Raw genomic sequence first — 23,064 nt, 5'->3', positions numbered from 1 at the left:
GAATATGTCTTCACAGCATAAAATAGAAATGTCCAAATATTTATATTCATCTCATTAGACTGCATGAAGTATCAAGCTTATCTCTCTTTTATCCATTCAAACTACTGTATGGCTGGAAATTTTGGACAGCAGCTGTGTTTTCACTCACTGGTCAATTTCTGCTCACAATTTTAACTCTGGAAGAAAATAAGATAAAAACCCCTGGCTAATGACTGTTAAGATGACCTGTGAAGGGTTGTTAGTATCCACTACTTTTCTTTTTTAAATTATAGCTCGTTTCTGGAGACATATGTTGCAAAGAAGCACACGTAATTTTAGAAGAGACTTTTTTGAAGCATGGGTCTTTACCTAAATTAATTTCTGCTTTCTCTCCCTCTACTTGATGAATGGTAGCTCATGAGATTTGATGCATTCAGATTTACTTCTGAGCCACAAAGTAACAAAGAATTCAGTCTTAGAGTTGAGCACAAAAGAAGGCACTTTGGAAAAAAAATTTTCCAATGATTCTAGCCTTAAAAATCAAATGGACAAATGGATGCAGATATTAAAAAAAAAAAAACCCAAAACTTTGAGACATGCATTGTATCTAATTTCTGCTTCTTCCCCTGTCAGATCAGGCGCCAGTAAGCCATTCATCTTGTTCATTACAGCTTCTGTATAATTTTGGATTAGAGCTTTCAGACTTGGATTAAGCCTATTCTTAGTGCTTCTAAATCAGTGTATTTGATTTTCTTCTTCTCAGGAGCAATACTGTAGCAGAATTTCATAGGGTATCCCTACTATTTTCTATGCGTCATCAAACATGACACTAAGACCTCTCAACAGAAACAACTTCCAAACTTACACAGGCATTAATTCGTCAGTGCATTTTATGATACTCAGGACTTACAAATGGCAAATAGAAGATGAAAACCTGTATGTATGGAACAGCATCAAAATGTTATTTACACAATGATTCCTCATTTATTTGAAAGCAAATATATATATATATATATATATATATATATATATATATGTCAATTTTTACTTCTTGCAGATATATGCCTGTCTGAGGACTCTTGCAGGATATCAAAAGGATAAGCAAATCTTTATATGTGGCACACATGAAATAAGTTCTTACTCACAATTGTAATAGAAATCTCTTGAGATTAATCTCATTCATAGGTATCACTTACCAAAAAATTGTACAAATCTTTATTCTATTCTCACACCCAGGTATTTATTTTCATGCTGCAGCCTGCTCCTACGATCAGGTCTGAGTTCTTACAGACTTGTCCAACCTTACTCCTTGTAGCCCTCTCAAGAATAAAGGTAATCTTATATCACTCAGCCGTCTCTCTCAAGCACACATATATCTTAAGACATAATGCTAAGAAAAATATACTTCCCTGTTTTTTCATTCTTAACAACAAAATTCCTAAAATCTCAATAGTCATGTTTTAAAAAATTCATCCTATAAATCAATTTTGAGTAAATACTGTCTCCAAAAATTAAAAGGAAATAAAAAAAAAAAAAAGGAAGAGCCTCCCTAGCAACAAAATAATAAAAAGCACTAATGATTGCATCAATCTCTTTCAGATGCAACATACAGTACCTCAATCATAATAGATTTTATAGGGACAAGTGAAAGGTTCTTGCTGTGTTTTGCAGTGTTTCACAGAGGCAGCCTTGTATTTTGTATCACGGCAAATTTTTTTAAAATAAAGGACCATTCTAAGCTGTGTCCTTTGCTGGATTTATGAGGTTTCTATATATAGATATATAAGGAACTAATCTCATTCTTTCTTTCCGTTGATCTCTTTGAATCACATGCTCTTTGGATCATGCCAAGATCTCTGCCCATTTGACCATTAATTACAACATCTCTTTTCTTGCTTAATCTCAAAGTATCTTGTCAGTATTTAGATTTACTTTTTCTGCCTAAAAATTTTAAATGCAACATCATTTTACTCACAACAGGTCCTGTTCCAGACTAGTTCTAAAACAGTTTCTTTAAATTAGACACATGGACTGCAAGCACGTCTGTTTCCTTATGTGCTCCGTGTTCTTCCTTCCTATTAGTCTCCAGTTGGAGATATATTTATGTGAGTATATTGGTAAATAATTCAGACAGTGTCAAGTCTACAGCTTGTTTAATTAGTTACTTTTCCCTGTCCAGGAAGCAGAATTTTCTATGTGTCAATATCTTAATCTCTGTTAAGTAATGAAGCTGAGGGTGATGTCACCTAGGAAGCTAAGGGCTGATATCAATCAGTCCTGTGACCTAATTACAGACCCATTAAAACTGACACAGAATACAGAACATAGAGAGATGCTCTGTGTCTAGTGGATATTTCCTTTCTGGTTTTCCCTCTTTTACCTCAAGTTAATTGTGTGCTATCTATAGATGGCTGGGATATTATCTCAAGAGCAGGGACCGATCAGCTTCAGCATTCAAAAACTGATCCATTAAAAAGAAATAGAAGAAATTCCCCAGAGCATAAGCTTGTGATTTTAGAGTACTAGGAAAAAATAAAGCTAGTCCATATTTCTTTTCAGACAACCTTACAACTTAATTTAAACACTGTTTTGTTTGAACATGAATGTCTTTTAGAATTAAACTCACTTCATAGTAAGAGAAGGACAAACTATTCTTTCCATCAGAAGGGACATTCTTTTAAAAATAATTTCATATTTTGAAAGAGTTATACCACACTATTTAGCTGTTTCATAAGAAAGCAGTGTAAGAAACCCCAACCTTAACTGTAAGAAGCAAGCATCAAAAACCACAAGCAATTATTTGTTGGAAAAAAAAATCATATTGCTAGCAAATCCATAAAACTAGAACATAGAAATAATAAAATTTTGGGTAAAAACGGATGTTTGTGGATTTGTATATACTAAAATTCAAGTGCTGTTAGTCGTATTTGCTAAGCAACTCCCATATATTTTCTGAAAGAAAAAAACCTATATCTGCAGTTTTTTCGCTTCCTGCAATTTCCTTGGAGCAGCTAAAAACCAATAAACACTTTGAATTATATAGGTCAAGGAAAAGCTGGTAATAGAAATCTAAATGTCTGTGTCTTTTTGGATTTGTTTAAATAAATTTTAAATAAATTAAATTACTAGAAATAGATTTTAAATAAATTCTTTAAACCAAAGACTGTGAAAGCACAGACAGCAGATCAGCACGTGCCAGCGGTAGCCAACTAGAATCAAACTCCTGTGTACAAACTGACCCCTCTGATCAGATCGCACCCAGTGCACACTTTGCAGGTGAGGAACAAGCCTGCCTTTCACTCTCAAGCTGCTCCCAGGGGTACAGCTTTCTCTCTGCAGCAGAGCCCAGCCAAAGCAGTGCCCCATTGCCAAGGGCAGGACGAAACCCTGGATCACCACTGGCTGTCCCTGGCAGCTACTGCAGCCTCAGTGTGGTGGAGCTGCGCCCCTCTGCCTCTGCTTGAAGATGCACCTCTTCCACACAGGCAGGTTGGCATCCTGGCCATTGCAGGCTGGAATCATATGCTACTTACATCAGCTGAAAAAACAGTATAATTAATTCTTCCCCTTCTTCCTGATTCCTCCTGCTGCTGCATTTCATGTGCAATCCTCACCTGCGCTTCTGCTGCTTTAGTGCTAGAGTGGAAGCACCTGCCACTCCATTTACAGAGGAAAGCTATCTGATGAGTATATAATGATTTTCTTTATGACTCCAAAAGGGAGCACACAGGCTACTTTGAGCTGTGACTGGTTTCGCAAAATACTTAGCTTTTCTACTTTTAAACAAGAACGGTTTCACAAAAGAAAACTGCAGACAGGTTCCAAATAATCCAGCTTCTTGTTCAGACTAGACATAGTAATGACTGACTTTTCACTAAGTTGTGATCTAGTGTTTAGAAATTTGCCTTGAAATCCTTCTCTCATATTTGGATGAGATGGTTGAATATCTACTATTTTAATACTTTTTCAAGAACACTTGCATATTGTGGTTGTTACACAACCAAATTAATAATATGTTCTGACACACATAAGAAATATGAAATGGTCTCAAAATATTTTCTTTTCTCAAGACATACAGTGTGAAATTTTTTTTAATAATTCCGCTGCCTTTTACATTATTATCTCAAATGAAATCAAATCCTTTTAAACCTGAGAATAATATGGATCAATTTATACAGATTTTGAAGTCAGAAATTATTTTGAAGACAGACAAATTTTTTTGCAACATAATTTCAGTTTTTAAATTACTTTCAAAGTGGAAAACCTTGAAAAGCTCATATAGTCAAAATTGGGGTTGGCAGTTTTTTGTACACTTCAGTAAACTTCTTGATTTAAAATATTTTTCAACTCCATTTCACAAAAGACTCAAGACATTTTGCAATATGTATGAATTTTCTGGGAAGTAATATACCAATCAGTCTTGCAGAAGGCTAAAATCCAAGGTTGATGCAAAGTACATTACTCTAGGCAATTAATTTCTTCATTTCTATCTTGAAAAGTAAGGCAAACATCTAGCAACACCTGCAAGAAGGCTGAGTTCCTTTAGCCCCATCATAATTACACATCTGTCACAAGGTAGCTCTGAAACTTTCATTTGCATTTATCAAGTCAGGCTTTTAAACAGACATGAAAATATAGGCTGCTCCATATAAACCACTTTCATGCAGTAATTTTGAAAGGTAAATATACCAAAAGAATATTGTAGGCATTCAGTACTTTAGCAAAATTGTACATATGTTTATAACCATATAAAAAGGCAAAATATGCATAAGAGCAATGGGAAGATCAGGTAACTTTGTTCTAAATCAGAGAAGTAAAATTAGATATCTGGGTTTGGAAAAGACAAATCTAAGTTGGACCATTAGGCATGGAGCAACATAATTGAAATGTATAAGCTACAAACAGAAATATCAGTCATCTGGTAGAGAGCCTCTGTGGCATTTGTAAGTTTCTATTTACTCAGATCATTAAGGTTTATTAAATCAGTAATTTCAAAAGCTCCAGTATGAACTTCGTAAGCAGTTCCTTACACTGCTTGCTCAAGGCCTGTATCACCAGAAGAAAATTTGAAAGTATATCTTCAGGTAGCCATAAACTCATTTTTTAAACTCTAAGATGGTGCCTCAGAGAAAGGTTACATATATATATATATATATATACACACACACATATATACACAAATTGTTTGCTACTAAAACTACCTTTCCCTTATTCTGAATATTATACCCAGAAAGACTCTCACATGGGAAAGTCAGAGAGTTCTCTGCCCCCATGGACAATGTTTATACTTCTATAAAGAGTCAGAAATGTTGAACTGCAGATTAAATAATTCACTCAAAATCCTTTTGAAATCAAATGGTAGCCTGTCTATCACATAATATCTAAAATGACAGAAATATTACACGGAGTAAGATTAAATAATCTGGCAGATGGAATGAGAAAGGGCAGGCATGATATACTTCTTTTGTTTTCCCTCATACTGTACTATTTTTTGTCTGCTGTTTTACAGTTATTTCTCTATAACTGAGAGAAAGTGAAGATTTTATAAAAGCTTAACAAACATATAATAACAAACACTTAATGCAGGGGAACACTCAGGGATCAGGCTAGACAAAAACATAAATATCACAAATAGATCCGAAGTTAAAACAGACTGATTAAAAATTGATAAATATTTTACTTGGTATCTTGCTTCGGACAGATCTAGTGAAGTGAGATCTATCTTTTTTTACACATTTTTCCTCATGACTTAATATAAAAATATTGCCTTACCATGCTTCTGAAAGCTACATGTATTTAACACAGATATGACGAACTTCTATCCTTAGACTACAAATCAAATGCAATCTGCAAGACAAATTGTGCCCTGAGGAATAAGTATGTATCTCAATGGGAATCAAGAAAAGGCCAAGGAGATTTTTAATTTAATAAAAAACACTTTTCCCAGACGTCACTGGCAGGTGTGTAGAGTCTCATCAAATTTTCAACAACAGTTTTAAATTCCTTTCTCCAATACAAAATTTAGGTATGCTGAGAGATAAAAGAATAGTAGGGTAAAATACATGAATATTTGCTGATTTACCTATTTTTCCCGTATATTACTGTACTTCAAATATTGTTTCTCCAGGAAAAAAAAAACTGACAATAAAAGAGACGTACTTGTGGTTACAAATGCTAGGAGGCAAAAAATCTGAATCTATTCACTGTGAATGATGTTACACAAAGATAGTGTACAGAACTCAACTTCTCAATTCCAAAGGCTTCAAACCTGTTATTGAACATCCAAACATCTAAAGCAAAGAAAAAGAAAATAATCCTGGAGGTCAACAGTCTTGAGCAGGTATGTGTTTTTAAAGGGAGCTGAAATAAATATTCTCTTTGAGGGAAGAGGAAATTGAGTTTGTGTTTGTATTTTTTGGAGTTTTTTGGGGTTTTCTTTAATAGAAAATTATTTTTGGACAAAATCTGAACATCACACTATAGGCTTGCAGAACTTAACAGCCATGAGATGTTTGTCTCACTAGCCAAACTTCTACATGCTCCTTCTAACAGGCTGAATATGAACAAAATGACACAGATCTGGTGGGAATGTAGAAGAGACAAGAGTATATGCTGGCAAAATATATCTCCTTCAAAAAGAAGAAGCTTCAGGTGAGGATTGAAGTAACAAAAGATAGAGGAATTGTGGTTTTATTGTTATGAGCAAATACCTCTCTAGAACAAAAAAAAATATCTTTGAAATGTAATGTATTGAATGAAAGAGAAAACTAGGGATGGAAGGTATTCCAAGAAAAATAAACTACAAAAGAATATTACCCAAATGTAATAAAAATAATGCTTTCCAGTGCTTTTTGAATGTATGAAGATTTCAATTTTCTCTTTTTAAGCTCCTGAACATGCTAAGTGAATACTAGACCTAAAATGAAATTAGCATCAGCTCCATTTCCTTAGTTCCCTGCAAGCTTTGCTGGTACATTTACAAAAATGGAATCCAATTTACTGAGTTCAAACATTTTGCAACTGAAAAACAGTGTTAAATAGTCTAATTTTTAAACTTGTGAAAAGGCAGTGATGAATTTCTTCGGTTTATCTTCCATTAATCTGTCTACTTGCTGATGACTTTCTATTGTCTTCCTTATAGAGTTATTCATAATTTCTTTCTATACATTCTCTTTAACATCTAACTGATAGAAACATTTATTGTAGCTATTTAAATCATAGTAATATGTGTTGCATACAAAATTTTTGACACTTTTTTCCTGAGCATTCTTATTTGGAAATTTTTCTGAGTACCTACGGCACATAAAGAAAGCAGCAATTGTTAAGTCAGAAAGAACATAGAAAGCTTCTAGATTTTTTAACTTTGCAGGTGGGTATGTCTAATTTTCTAGACAGAAAGATAGTGTCAGATGTAACAGAAGCACATTTACAACTAATTTCCCATACTTATTGAAAAACACCTATGTATATATATATATTTATATATTTATCTATTTTGGAGTTCCCTTTCAAATGAATTGCATTGGAAGATGTGAAATAGTCACTAATGTTAAAAAGCATTCACCATTACTCTCATACATAGCGTCAAGCTTAATAAATAATTAAGAACATTTCCTAAACAAACATACCTCAAAGACACCGGTGTCTTAATTCTTCAGGAGAATTACTACTTCAGCTGCCTTTTTGTCTTCTTGTCTTGAATTTGTTTTGTAGCCTAGAAAAAAAAATCTCAGCTTACTTTCAAACTGAAAGCATAAGGCTAGACCCAAAGAAAAAAAAAAACCAAACAACACTTAATAGCATTGCAGTTAATTCTGCTGTAATCCTACCTAATTATCTTAAGCAAATAAATCTCTAAAAAGGATTACCTTTTTAAAAGCAAATTAGAAAACTGAATGTCATCTGTGCAGGGAGACATTCTTTTAAAATGCAATCAGCAAGGAAGCTCATAAATAGGCCACTATATAAAAATATTCCTATCAGGCAATCCTTAGCAGATTTTCAGCAGATGTGTATGTAACTATGATTTCACAAATTCCTAAAATAAAATGTGTCGACATCGTTTACCACAAACATTCAAGTGTCTAAAAAAAATATACTCATTTAGATTCTAGAGAAAGAACAATATCATAAAGATACGTTCTTTATGTATCTTCAACTGCAAGTGCTCTTGCCAATCCACCCATGTCAAGAATGGTAAACGCAGGGACTGACTGGGAGAATGGAAACACCAAGCCCACTGTAGAAGAGGATCAGGTTCAAGACCAAGGAACCTCAATGTTCACAAGTCCATGGGACCCAATGAGATTAATTTGCAGGTCCTGAGGGAGCTGGCAGACAAAGCTGCTAAGCCATTATCCATTATTTCTGAAAAAAAGTGGCAGTCAGATTTGCGCTTACAGCCCACAAATCCAAGGGAGTGTTGCCAGTAGACCGAAGCAGGTGATTCTCACACACTACTCTGCTCTTGGGACACCTCTTGGGACACCCTCTGTACAGTTCTGGTGCTCCCAAATTAGGAAGGCCATGCAACTGTTGGATCCAGTCTAGAGGGCCACCAAGAGGACTGGAGAACCTCCTCTGTGAGCTAGGATGAGAAAGCTGGGGCTGTTCAGCCTGGAGAACAGAAAATTATGTGAAAACCTCACAGCAACATTCCAATATCTTTCCTTAAAGTGGAGCTGGAGAGGGACTCTTCGTCAGGAACTATATTGATGGGATAAGGGGTAATGGGTAGAAACTGAAAGAGGTGAAATTTAGATTAGATATTAGGAAGAAATATTTTACTGTGAGGCCGGTGAGACACAGGAACATGTTGCCCAGAGAGGTTGTGGATATCCCAACACTGGCAACATTCAAAGTCAAATTGGACAAGGCCTGGAACAGCCAGGTGTAGTTGCTGGGAGTTGTTGGGACTTGATGATCTTTAAGGTGCCTCCCAACCCTTTAACATTCTATGATTCTCTGCAAAACATAGCAAGTGCAGCTATTTAACTGTCACACTTCCCACTCCTGCACACCATTATCATTTTTGATTTACTGAGGAGAATTATAAAAAACTCAACAAGCAGGGTTGTTGTGCTTTTACTTTATTTCAATAGCCATGTAAAATTCAGGAAGCATAGCCACTAGGTGCATCTTAATACTCATTACACAATTTTAGAACTGCACATAGAGTATATAAGCAGCAAAGAAGAAGCAGACACTATCAGGATAAATCAAACTACTGAAGTAATTATCATTGCTAGAATGTTTTAAGTATTCTGAGAAAAAAATTACCAGTTTTAAGGTCTTTTTGATATATTCAAGTTAGAAATAGAAATCATGGGTTATCATGAGAAACATCAATACCACTACAAAATAAATGTATCATTAAGAAGAAACCAGTCTATGATTCTGTGATAGCTTTATTACTAACTTAAAAGGAAACAACAGACATTAATAAAATAAAATTTCCATTTGCATTTTTAGCTTAATTTGTATTGAAATTCTCAGTTTCACTTTAAAATACTCCTCTTCATCATCCTGAGAGTTACTCCTTTCTTCAAATGATTTCATTTATCTGTACTAATACAAACAAGTTATGTTAAATAAAAACAACACAGAAGACAGCTTGCTTGAAGGGAATGTGTATATAACAAATCTAAGTGTGTATATAACAAATCTAAGTGAACTCAGCTTTGGAGGTTGATTGTGGTATATGTGGAAGAAACTAATGAAGAAAGTATTTAAATGAAAGTAATAATAGATAAAAAAAAAAGCCAAGACAGAAATGAAAAACAACTGAAAAGGGTTAATAAGGCTTTAATTTGTACCCACAAGCCAGCAATGTAGTTAGGCAGAAAGAAGTCAGGAAACTATTTTCTGTCAATAGCTGCTTCAAAGTCTTTTACTTCAGTGTTTCTCAAGAACAAAATATATAGCCACACATTCATTTGAATACATGAAAGCCAATGCATGATACAGAAGGTAAAACAAGGCATCCAGCATTCACAATAATAGAAATGGTGTATATTATGCTATAATTCAAGATTCTCTAAGAGCTAGGAACCATGTACTTATAGTTTGCAAAATTAAAATAATCACACTTCTACCATTAAAGCAAATATTGATTTATAATTATTTTTATAGTGGCCATGACTTGAGGGTTTTGTATTACTTTTTCAATGGTAATATAGTGGAGTCTCATACATTTTTTCTTATTCCTTCTTTGATAACAATTTTTGAGTCTTGCAAGTTTCAAGATGAACTGATGTCTCTTCAGTCAAAGGCTACTTTCATCTGAGTGCTAGAATGTTTCCATGATACATTGAAAACAAGATAATGGAGGGACAGTGGGAAAAATAACGCTTCCTTGAAGGACGAATATTGCTTGAATATTGCTTTTAACCAATATTTAGGTGAAAAACGTCAACAAAGCAGATCTCTTCATACTTATATCTTTATTTTTTAAATACTGAAAGGATTCAAACGAGTTGTTTCATGGAACAAGAGCACATATTTAAAAGCAGTTTCTAGTCTCATAAAAATCCTTCTATCTTTGTATTGTTACAGTAGTTGGAGTATTTTCGTCAGATTTGTACGTTTTATGGTGTTTGCTAAGATTTGATGTTGGTAATGTCTCTGTGATTACATATTTAAGAAGAAAATCAAAGCAAAGTGCACACAGTTTTTGTTCTACTAGACAGAGTAGAGGAGGAGGAGGAGGTGAGAACATGTGAGGGAAACCACATGGAGACCCAAGGTCAGTGGAGAAGGAGGGGAGGGAGGTGCTCCAGGTGCCAGATCTGAGGTTCCTCTGCAGGCTGTGGTGAGACCATGGTGAAGCAGCTGTGCCCCTGCAGCCCATGGGGATCCACGGGGAATGCAGAGATCCATCCACAGCCCGTGGGGATCCACGGGGGATGCAGAGATCCACCCACAGCCCGTGGGGATCCACGGGGGATGCAGAGATCCACCCACAGCCTGTGGGGATCCACGGGGGATGCAGAGATCCACCCACAGCCCGTGGGGATCCATGGGGGATGCAGAGATCCACCCACAGCCCGTGGGGATCCACGGGGGATGCAGAGATCCACCCACAGCCCGTGGGGATCCATAGGGGATGCAGAGATCCACCCACAGCCCGTGGGGATCCACGGGGGATGCAGAGATCCACCCACAGCCCGTGGGGATCCACGGGGAATGCAGAGATCCACCCACAGCCCGTGGGGATCCACGGGGAATGCAGAGATCCACCCACAGCCCGTGGGGATCCATAGGGGATGCAGAGATCCACCCACAGCCCGTGGGGATCCACGGGGGATGCAGAGATCCACCCACAGCCCGTGGGGGAGGTGCCCATGACAGAGTGGGAGGATGTCTGGAGGGGGCTGTGATCCAATGGGAGACCCAGTGGAGAGAGGGGCCCTGCTTCCAGGCTGGAGCAGCCTGGCCTTGGAGGACTGCACCCTGTGGAAGAGTGACACACACCACAGCAGTTTTGGGAGGACTCTGTGCCTGTGGGAGGGGCTCACGTTGCAACAGTTTTGGCAGGACTGCTGCTCATGAGATTGGAACCCTGTGGGAGAAGAGGAGCTACCTCTCATGGGAGGGACACCACCATCTCACAGGGGACGGACTCCTCTTCCTGGGCAGTGAAAGAAAAACTCAGGCGATGAACTGATCAAAACTCCCACATCCTGTCTCCCTGTCCTGTCGCCCTGGTGGGAAGGAGGGAAGGTTTGGGGAAAAAACATGGCTTTTAAGGGCTTATTCTACTTCTCATTATCGTCCTCTGATTCTGTTAGTAATAAATTCACTTTGTACTTTTAAGTTAAACCTGTTTTATAGGAAATGTTCCCTCTGTTGACGGAGTGACAAAACTCTCCTTTGTCACCTCAAAAAAGGAAAGAAGTCCAGAAGTTTCCCTCCTCAATTAGGTGAAAAGACATCCCATAGGGCCTGGGGGACTTCACCTTAAACTTAAGGATAGCTAATTGGACAGGAGCCAAAAAGTCTCACCTGGGCAATTTACTAGAAAAATAAGAGAAAAAAGAAACTAATCGCTTTTATGAGGTGTTTTACCAGGAGCAAGAACCTCTTGCACCTGGCTCAGTTTTTCTCTGTTTGTTATTTTGCCTTTTATTAAACCCTTTTGTTTCCAACACTGCAACAGAAGCCATCGTGCTGATTTTTATGCCTCCAAGGGTAGCTGAGCTATCTTGGGTGTGTTATAGACCTCCAAGAGCTCATGAGACCTGGCTTGAGGAGGCAACTATTACACTGTTTTACCCTTGAAGTGTTTGCTCCTAGTCCTTATCTCAACTCACAAACCCTTCGTGAATTTTTTTCTCCTCTGTCCAGCTGTGGCAGGGGAGGGTGAGTGACTGGCTTTCGTGGGTGCCTGGCATTTGGCCAGTGTCTAATCACTACATTTGGTCAAAATTTTAAAAGCTGACATTTTCTACCCACTTTGAGAGATACAACTTCAGTACTACATGCATTTGCATTAGCCAAACATTTAAAGAAAAATATAAAGTAATTATTCCTAATGATATTACATTGAAAGAAACCCATAGATTTAATCTAGTCCCTCTTGACATTTGAAGATCCATATTTAGTGTCAGAAAGGTTTTACCCTTAGAAAAACTTTTGGTTTCCTTTCTCCAGTCATTTTATTGCTGTAGTGTACAATTGGGTGCAAGGTTAAAATACTGATCAATTTGTACCTAACATTTAGAAAATTTGAATTTTAGTGACATCTGGAATTCCCCTAAGGGAAATTTCTGCCAAATACCCATACTAATTGAAAGTATTAAAAAAAAAAAAAAAAAAAAAAAAAAAAAAGGAAAAACCAACAAAAATACAGAACTGGGTCAGTTGTGTTATGAAGTACAGAAACATAATTTCAAGCATCATTGTGGTTCTATGTCCTTGGAAAATATCATTTATTGGTTTCAGTAAAAAAAAAAAATGAAATAATTTCTTTTACAAATTCTCCAATGTCTTGAATCATGTGACATGTCAAGTTATGGCTTCTAAGTTAGAAGAAACACTATGAGTATAAACAGACTGATTAAACTCACAATGAATTTATGTCTACCAAGCAAAAAAACCAAAAAAAAAACACCAAACAAAACAGCCAGAAGGTAACAATGTTAATCAGACTATGGGAGTAAAATTTACTATTTTTTTTTATTATCCAGATTGTGAGATTTTACTAGCTAGTAGTCTCACCCACCCTTTCATTAAAGCTCAGTTTGTTTAACCACTGTGAATGTGTAGCATTGCAATACACAGATGAAAAGGATATGCCCAAGCTAAGAAAAACTAGAAAAGACAGTTTTAAAGTCACAGTTTTCTCTTGATGCTCCTAAAGAGATAAAAAGTCATAAATATCTTGGCATATCTTTACCTACAGAAAAAAGCAAACTTGGAAATAATAGAGACAATAACTAAAGTCTTCAGCTATTTCTTACCTATAAACTAAAATCAATAATCAATTACTTCTTCTCAAACAATTCAAGGTACAACTAAAACCACAATAAAATTCACTTTCTCGAGGCAAGAAGCTAAATAATTTTGCTGCCAAATATTTGGTTTATTATCACCTGGCAAAGGAAAGAGAAGAAGACCTTAATCACCAGCATAGAAGAACTATGATTACATGGTGGCATTGACATCACTTAGATGTCTATATAACAAAACAAAACTAAACTAACCAAAAAAGGGCAAATATCTTAAAACCAAAACAGTTTGATGTCATTAAAGGAAAAATAATTTAAAAAAATGAATGAAAATCCCTTCAAATAACTCTTGATCAGTAACATGTGCTAACCAAGACAATTACAGGTAGAGATAATTTGCATACTTTATCAATCTAAATGCATTTACAGGATAATCTTCTGAACTATAGCCTATGTTCAAAACAGTACCCTCACAGATCTGTAAAGGATTTTAAGCTGAAGTGATGTGAAATATACAATGGTTGACTATGTATACGGGGTTTTTCTTAGTTTCTGACATTATTTTTCCTTTACATTTGTTAAATAGATAGATTTATAGTTGAACTCTTAAATTCTTTTATTAATGCCAGAGAGAGCAAAGTTTGTATGAAAATGCTCCCTGTGAAAATGAGGATCAAGGTTCCTCATACCTATATTTTTACTGCTATCAGCATAATTTTCCTTCTCTTATTTTCCCTTATAATTTGCTTTTCACTAAATGCAGAGCTGAATTAGACAAAAATGAGTGTGAAGCAACTTAAAATCCTTCATTTTCCAAAGTTCAGGGAGGTGCAACTGATTCTTTCCATTTGTTTCCACTTATAGCAAAGAGTAATTTGATGCTCTTAGAAGGACTTCAAGAATATTTAAATTTGCACTCTAGATGCATATTTTCAGCCGACCTAATGAACACTTTTTTACACTCAAATGCACAATCAGGTGGCAGATACCTGAGATCCTGAACAGTAATGAGTTCTGAACTTTGCTTGCCACTTTCCAGTGGGTATGTTCAGTTTAATTCCCACTATAATGAAACATCTAAACATAACTAAGATAAAAACTTGCCAGATTTTAAGCTTGACTTTATTTTACTAATCTGCTTGACAATAAAAGAACTAATGAACACAGATTTAGGAAAAAAACACAAAAAACCACAGTAGAGTATTTCAGTTGGAAGGGACCAGCAATGATCAAGTCCAACTACCTGACCACCTCATAGCTGGCCAAATGTTAAAGCATATTAACAAGGGCATCGCCCAAATATTTCTTCAACACTGACAGTCTTGGGTTATCAACCACTTTTCTAGGAAGCCTGTTCCTGTGGTTGACCACCACCAAAGTAAAGAAATGTTTCCCAATGTCCAGAGCAAACCTACCCTGACCTTCCCAAGAGATCAGCACTTCCCTCTTCTATTTCCCACCTCAGGAAGTTGGAAAGAGCCACTCAGCCTTTTTTTGGACAAGTCCAAAGTCCTCTGCAGTTCCTTTCTTCCATCCCTTTCGCCAGCTTTTTTGTATTCTTCTGAATACATTCAAGGCCCTTCAAAAATTTCCTAAATTGTGGGGCCCAGAACTGCGCACATTTCTCAAGGGGAAATTGTATCAATGCTGAATACAGTGAACTAATCACCTCTTGCAAAGCTAAGTGACAACTGTACTTTAAAAGAGGACAGCTGCCTGTCTTCAATTTCAAGGTAACATTTTTCAGATCAACCCCAGTGATTTTGACTACCAACCACCTACATTCCCAGTGTACAGCTAGTACTGATGGTCCCTTCCCCTCCCAACAACGATCCAAGAATCTCAACTAACAACATATTCACATGCTCCACAAACAGAACTAAGAACACATTTACAATTAGTTCTTACAATGCTAGTTCCACAGAGCATTACTAACTATGAAAGTTCCTCTCTTGCTGCAAGTTAAATAACCTATGATGTATTTTTTTAAATTTCTCTCTTATTTTAGAAAATTTTATTAAATTGAAATTATAAATATTATAACTATTATATAATTAACAATATAGTATTTATGTTACAAATATAAACTTCCTTTCTATTAATAACATGTTATTTAGATTTTATAATTAGGGACATGCATTTAATAGGGAAAATCCTACCTATCATATGATATCTCATATGAGTGATATCTCATCACTCTCTACAACTTCCTGAAGGGTGGCTGTAGTGAGCTGCGGGTCGGCCTCTTTCTCCGGGCGACAACGGATAGAACAAGAGGACACAGTCTCAAGTTGCGTCAAGGTAGATATAAGTTAGAAGTAAGAAGGAAATACTTCACAGAAAGAGTGGTCAGAAACTGGAATCATTTACCCAGTGAGGTGGTGGAGGCATCATCCCTTGAAGAATTTAAAAAAAGACTGGATGTGGCACTTGCTGCCATGATCTAGCTGAACAGTTAGAACATCGGCTGGACTAGATGATCTTATAGGTCTCTTCCAGTCTTGAAAATACTGTGATTCTGTGATTCTGTGATTCTGTGATATGCAGAAGTCATTAACATCTGTGTGGGCATGGAAGCCTCTACAATGGAATACTGACATTAATTTTATTTCTTTACTGGAAAGGAATGAGGCATTCAGAATTTTTACTCAGAACTTCTAATGAATCATTGAACATTTAGCAGACTTTTCATCATTAAGGAAAACAAATGAAGCAAAGGAGTACTCTTGTTTTACGATATCTAATCTTTGTATTCACTCCTGAAAAGGCATTCTTAAAATTTTTTTCTCATATGTCTGCTTCTCTAAAGATCCATAGAAATACTCAAAAAATATGTAAATTAACGCTACTGCTACACCAATTAAATTTAACTATATGAGATCAGGGACAAAATGTTGGTGGATATAAATGCAGTTGTATCACTAAAATGGAAATGTGAGCACAAGAGGTTCTTGAAAATCGTGTATAGAGCAGTTCAAGAGAAAAGCTGTGTGGAAGTCAAGTGGACCAATAAAATAAAAGCATTTTGAGTAGAAATGACATCCATAAAAATATTATTTTTAATGTATTTATTTTAAGGCTCTACGGCCTTATTTACATATTGATTCACAGAAATTAGAGAAGTGCTACAATACTAAGGTGTTCTTTTCAGTTAAATTTTTAGAACCCAGGTCTTTTCTTGTCAAGAACATGGCCTTGGTTTTTTTCCAATTTTTGATATAATTACTTCTCTTCATATTATATTAATATATGAACTCAATTATTTGGAACCAGTGTAGCATCAGAAAATCTTCCTAGACAAAAGAGGAATTCAGTTATTAAGTGAAAGGAGAACAGATTCCAGCTGGAATTCTGCCTCTGCCACCACTGTGAAGAGGACAGCAGCATTGATTTTTCTATTTTGTTCCCATGCACAAGCTCAAATTTATATTCAGAAGTGTGCAAAGGAGAAAGGAATTGAAGGGTGAAGGGAGCAAATGCAAATGAATTGTTGAGTCACCGTCCCTGGAGATATTTAAGAGATGTGTAGGTATGATACTCAGGGATATGTAGATAGGATACTCAGAGGTGCATTTGATTCTCCTAATGATTCTTTTATTCTATGAAGATAGAAATTAAACATGACTGTTGTAATGTTTTTCCTTCTAAGCAAACATCTTCTTAAATTTTTAGTGCTTAGTAGCATTTTGCTGCTTACACATTAATTCTCAACATTGAATGTAAAATGCCACCTACATATTTAAATGCATCTGTATTATGCTTTGTTCATATCATTTGATATGATTTCAAGACCTGAATGAAATATCCCATTTTCACTTAAACACGTTGCTTAGAAAAGCAATTAACCATTGAAGTCCATACCATCAAAAACAATTCCTCATGGTCTGTGCAAACATGCCCTGGAAGTAAAAAACTAGAAGCATAATGTGGGCATAGGCACCAGGGTTCAGGTGTCTGTAATGATGACAAAATTTACTAGAACGAGGCCATTTTCACTAGTACTTACTCATATATATAAACTGAAAAACAGCATTTTGAGATCACATTAGAATTCCATTGGAAAAAGTGACCCTTCACTTACTAAAGCTTTACATCTAATTTACAAGGAAGCCATACTAAATTAGTTATCTAAATCTCTGGCTGAAATAGATCATAGCTGTGTCTTACCAATTAACCTTTCAATGTACAAAACCCCAAGTGATTTCGAGCAATTTTGTTTCCAGCTCATTGTAAATGGAAAGCGTTTTCAAACATTCAGTACAACTCAACTAGTGATCTCAATTCATTTTTTAAAAAAATTTCTTCCCTTAATGAGATGGAAAAGAGAAAAAAGAAAACAGATTTTACTATTTTAAATCTAATTTCACTCACATATTTACAGATAACCACCATCATTTTTACATACATTAAGGCCTTAATAACAAAATCAGATCAAAGTAAAAACATTCAATACTGCTATTATCAGAACATTGAACAGCTTCCCAAAACAAAATTTGATCAAATTCAGTGAAGCTTACATACATTTTCTCAAATGCACAAATATACTCTGTTGTTAAAATTCAAGATTTGCTTACTCCCAGTTCAGTCTGAGACTTCTGTCTGCAGTGACATTTTAATTTACAGTACCAAAAGGATACAACTAAATATCTAGCATGAACAGAAAACCAGACTTACTAAAATGCAAACACACAAGAAAGTGGAATATAATTGTATTATGCAGAAACGCAACAAAATAGAAAGCAGAGGAACAGCTCTAAGTTCACCATATCAGCAGCATAAATTTTCTTCAGATAATGGTAATGAAAGCAAAAACTGGTATGGGCTTATATTCCTGTCAAAAAATCAAGAGTTATAGCCTATAATTTCCCTTGGATATATAGAGGCAAAAGCTTTTCTTTACTTCACACTGCTTGAAGTCTGATAGTGTTCATTGCACAGAAAGAAACATCCCAAGATAAAGGAAGCAAACACTTTTTTTTAAGCCATGACTTAGAAGATAATTTCTGAGCTCACAGGAGGTCTCACAGCATATTTTAAATTACACACTGACATACATTTCATCTTCATAAAGAGTAATTGGGTCTTGGTCTGTTCAGTGAGGTTAAAAAACAATTTTTGATTTCCCACAAAATTACTCTAGGCTGAAAACAATCTGTGACTTGAAGGAAAGGAAACAGCTTTGAACTTTGAACTTGAAACAGCTGAAGACTTTATTTAGTGTATGGTGCTGACTGTAGTTGTCTGCATATCAGGAGAGCATAGCAGCCTGTGCCTGTCTTAGGAGCAAAAGCAAAAAGATTCAAATACAGCAGTCCTTATACTAGGAAAATATTTTAAAAAATATTTTGTTTTCCTCAGGCAGGTTTTTTAAATTTCAAAAATACAGTAAAGCAAAAATTAAAACTGTAAAGAAAAAAATCTAGACTTCTCTGTCAGCTGAAACAAAATTTTGAGGTGAGAAAACTCAAGAATGAGTAACCTGATTAAAAATTTACTGCTGTATGATCATGAGTAGTTTTGGTAGATTTTGCTTCATTTTTCTAACCTATCAAATGTGAGTAGCAATTTCTTTTCCCCTTGTCTTGTATTCCCTTTTTTGGCTCATGAGGTGCTCAGACTCTTGCTGGGGTTTGCATAGGATGGTACTAAAAGACTGTCCTTGGGATTTCAGCATACCACAATCAGAAATGTAACAAACAAAAGATGATTGCTTATTGTGGCAGATAAAAAGACTGTACTCAAGCCTTAAATGTTTATTAAGTCAAATCTGAAAACTGATTAAAAGTAATGTTCTCCTTCAATCTGACATATTCAAAGAAGAAAAGAACTGCAAGCCTGAGGCAAGACATAGTTCCATTAGAGACAACACATAATGCTAAAAATGTGAGAAATAGAACCTGAAGCAGTGAGATTCTTGTATCATATAATAAGCATACAATCCCACCTATATTGGGAAGTGCTCTTGTGCTATTTGAGAAAAAAGTCAGGTGAAAGACAAAATTTCCCCTAAGAAAGTAGAAACTCACTTGCTTCACTTATTTTGCTTGGAATTTTCTCTCCTCTACAGCAAATGAGACATACACTATTCAGAAAAATCTGAATGGTCTTGGATGGTTTCTGATTTCTAAAGTCTACAAATGCATCCTTCAATAAACATGGAACTTTTTCATTGAAGAAAACACACCTGAGAAGAAAGATTTCTCCTTTTTCTGCTAATATTATTGAACATTGTTATTTCTTCAGGTGACCAAGGAAATGGAAGATACCAAGGCTCTGCATGTTCTAGCCTATCTTTTCTGTTTTTAATTTGAGACAGTACACATAAGTATCCACACACACAAAATCAGACTTTGTCCTGAGTTCTTCTCAAAAAAAAAATTACAATGATTGTCAAGAGAGCACTCTCAATATCACTATGGACATTTTAGAACAGCCAGAAATATAAGAAGAAAGATTTAATGTTTAGGAGGCTACTAGTTTCATACCAATAGAAAAAGGTATGTCTAAACAAGTAAACTATTAAAACAAAAACACTTAAATCAATGCAAATAAAAAGAAAAAAGAAAAAAGAAAAAAGAAAAAAGAAAAAAGAAAAAAACCTCCCAAACATAATTAAATATTTTTAAGAGAAAAAATTCTTATTTGTATATTTAAGACAGTTTTGTATTTACTCCGAATGAAACATTCCGTTATTCTATGCTTCTGTGACCAGTTGAATCTTCTGTGTGTTCCTTTCTCCGAGATAGGTTTTATCTGTTAGCTTTGAATCCTTTCATCTGCTGGCTTTGTACTGCTTTATATCTATTTGTACACAGTTCTTTTTATTGATCTGTTTATTTGGGTTGCCCAACTCTGCTGTACAGGTTACACCATTTATCTGTAACAACACTCCTAAAGGAGCCCAGGGCACCTTCAGCCTTTGTGTTTCACTTGTGTTTCACTTTTTCACTTCAGGAACTACCTGTAGTTCCTTCCAAGCTGCTTTCCAGCTAATCAGCCCCCTCACATAGTCTTCCTCACTACACTGCCTTGGTTTATTCCTGCCCCTGTGCATGACCTCACATTTTCCCTTGTTGAACTTAATGAGGATCCTGTCAGGCCATTTCTCCAGGTTCCTCTGGAAGTCATCGCTGGCTCTGGTCATCCACTGCTCCCTGTGTTGTGACATCAACAAACCAGCTGAGGTTACACTTTTCCCCATCATCCAGATCTTTAATGAGGATTGTAAGAACATCTGAACCCAGTGTTGACCTTTGGGGTCCACTGCCAGCTACTGACCCGCAGCTAGACTTACCACCCCTGGTCACCACAGTCTGGGCCTTCAGCCAGTTTACAGTCCCTCTCAATGTCTGTTCATCCAATCCATTCTTTGTCAGCTTCTCTGTGAGGATCTTACAGGAAAGAGTGTAAAAAACCTTGTTGACACCTAGGTAGCCTTAATGACTGCCCAGTGCTCTACACTCATCTGCTGAGACTGTCATTTTCTCATGTAAGGTTATCAGTTTGGTCAAACATGACCTCCCATCACAGCCCATGGATTTATGTCCATTTGCTTAATTGCTCCCTGACCTGATCGTCTTCCATGAGTACATTTTCCTTGCACCAGGGTTTTCCCTGATTTTAGTAATTAAGATTTCTGAGGAATGATTTTGCCAGTTAAAACCAAGAGGAATTCAGAACCTCAGCCTTTTCCATGTCCTGCGTCAGCAGGTTCGTTCAGCAGCAGGCCCACATATTCCCTATTCTTCATTTCATCACCTATGTACACATTGCAATCCTTCTGATTGTCTTTTGATATCCCTGACAAGATTCTGTTCAGTCCGGGCTTTGTCCCTCATAACTGCAATTCTGCTCAAATGTTGCCTCTATACTCCTCCCAGATCATCTGTCCCTGCTGCTACCTTCTGTATGCTTCCTTTTTGTGTTCGAGTTTGCTCAGGAGATCCTAGCTCATTTACGAACTGTTGCTGGTATTTTTGGCTGACCTTCTGATTTAGGTCTGGACTGAGAACAATGACATCTAAAACAGATAAAACATTTATCAAATTGTTACTCAGAAGCGTAACCCATGGGTGATAAATTCACAAAACTATGCAGACACCTTTTAATATTATTTAAGTAAAACAGGAATGCAGGAAATCAACCTAGGCAGAAGGTAGACTCTACCAGTAGCACCATCTTAATTTTATTCTCAAGTCACTGTCAGAGCAAAAAAACAAAATAAAAAAAAAAAAAATTAAATAAGGAGTGCAGCTCCTGAAGAGTTTAGGGAAATTTAATATTCTGTGAAATACTATTGAAGAGTTTCCTCTTGTGTCTTCCAAAAGCCTTTATCATGGTATTTCTCTGTCACTTTTTTTCCTGAAAATTGTTAAAAAGATCTCTCCAAGGACTGGTAGAGTCCAACATGCGAAGCTTCTACAATTGCTGTACAATCCTTCTACCCAAACAGCTAAGAGCTTTCAAAAAACACATACTGAAAAAACTCTCTTATTAGTAATTCACCTTTGCTTAAGTGCACAACTTATTGCTTTTCAGACTGCAGGTAGTTAGTTCAATTCCCAATAAAGTGAGACTTTATGTACATTCAAGAAGTACTTAAACTAAAGCAAGTGATTTAATGCTGCTGTCTGAATCATTAGTGTGCTTGCAGGGGACTCCCAAATCACTAGTTCAAGAACTACTACTCAGTCATTAAGGAATTTTTCAAAGTGCTGCACCAGCACTCAGGGAACTTCAAAGCATAAAGAACTTTTTCTGTACCCAGCAAGCTACTGATGCTTTTCAATTACTATGACATTTTACTCATATTTTGCAAAAATGTGAGAACTGCGCAATGTAAGGAAGAAATGAACCACCAAACCTTCAGTACTCATGTAGTATTTTTGATTATGTATTAAGTTCTGCAACAACTGCAGTTACCCATTATATTATTCAGTTGTGAGCAGAGTTTTTGACCCCCTTGTCAGGGATATTCAATATAGCAGTAGAACAATTACTACCTCAGCCAGGGTACTAAGTCTGATTTGTGGAAGATATGAGTACAAGAGAGGCACAGAATAGCACCAGTGACTGTTTTCTGACAGAGGAAACTTTTCTCATTTTTCTATTTCCTCTCTTGAAATCACAATACAAACATGAATAATCCAAACAAACTGTTTTCTGTTTGCATCCACACACATTTTAAAGCATGTACTCCCACACTACATAAATAGCATGCTGATAATTTTGAATGAAACAGTTGTGTTTTTAGCATCCTTTCATTTCTGTAGGTAGCATGGGTCTGGCTTCCATTTTCTCTAAAAATCTAATGTAAAATAAAAATAATTTAAGCTTGGGAAAAAGCATGGCAAAAAAATTCATCACCACCACCTGCTGCATTGAACTCTCCCACTTAAAAAATGATGCCTTCAAACAGAAATTTAAATGAATATTACATCTTTTCTATCTAGTTCCAAATTTATTTGCTATTTGTACATTCCAAAGGCCATTTTTGTGAAATCTCCCTTAAATCCTTATGCACTCTGGATGCTGGTTTTATCTTCTCTGAAATAAGATCTTACAAATTCCAAGCAAAATGATTCCAAATAATTCTGCAGGTATGATGACCGTAGAGGGAGAACAGATTTAGTTACTT

The 23,064-nt window shown here is 36.0% G+C and overlaps 1 protein-coding gene across 3 annotated transcripts in view; it reads right to left on the bottom strand.

Annotated features, from left to right (window-relative positions):
• Nucleotides 1-23,064, bottom strand: part of CDH18 (cadherin 18) — a 495,634-nt gene that overhangs the window by 282,049 nt on the left and 190,521 nt on the right. For all 3 annotated transcript variants that reach the window (XM_063162451.1, XM_063162508.1, XM_063162461.1), the window contains exon 3: nt 7,608-7,693. The gene's annotated coding sequence lies outside the window, so the exon portion shown is untranslated. The remainder of the gene's footprint in view (nt 1-7,607; nt 7,694-23,064) is intronic.

This window comes from Melospiza melodia, chromosome 1, assembly GCF_035770615.1.
Source record: "Melospiza melodia melodia isolate bMelMel2 chromosome 1, bMelMel2.pri, whole genome shotgun sequence".
NCBI lineage: Eukaryota > Metazoa > Chordata > Aves > Passeriformes > Passerellidae > Melospiza > Melospiza melodia.
This window is presented reverse-complemented; position numbering and strand designations above follow the sequence as displayed.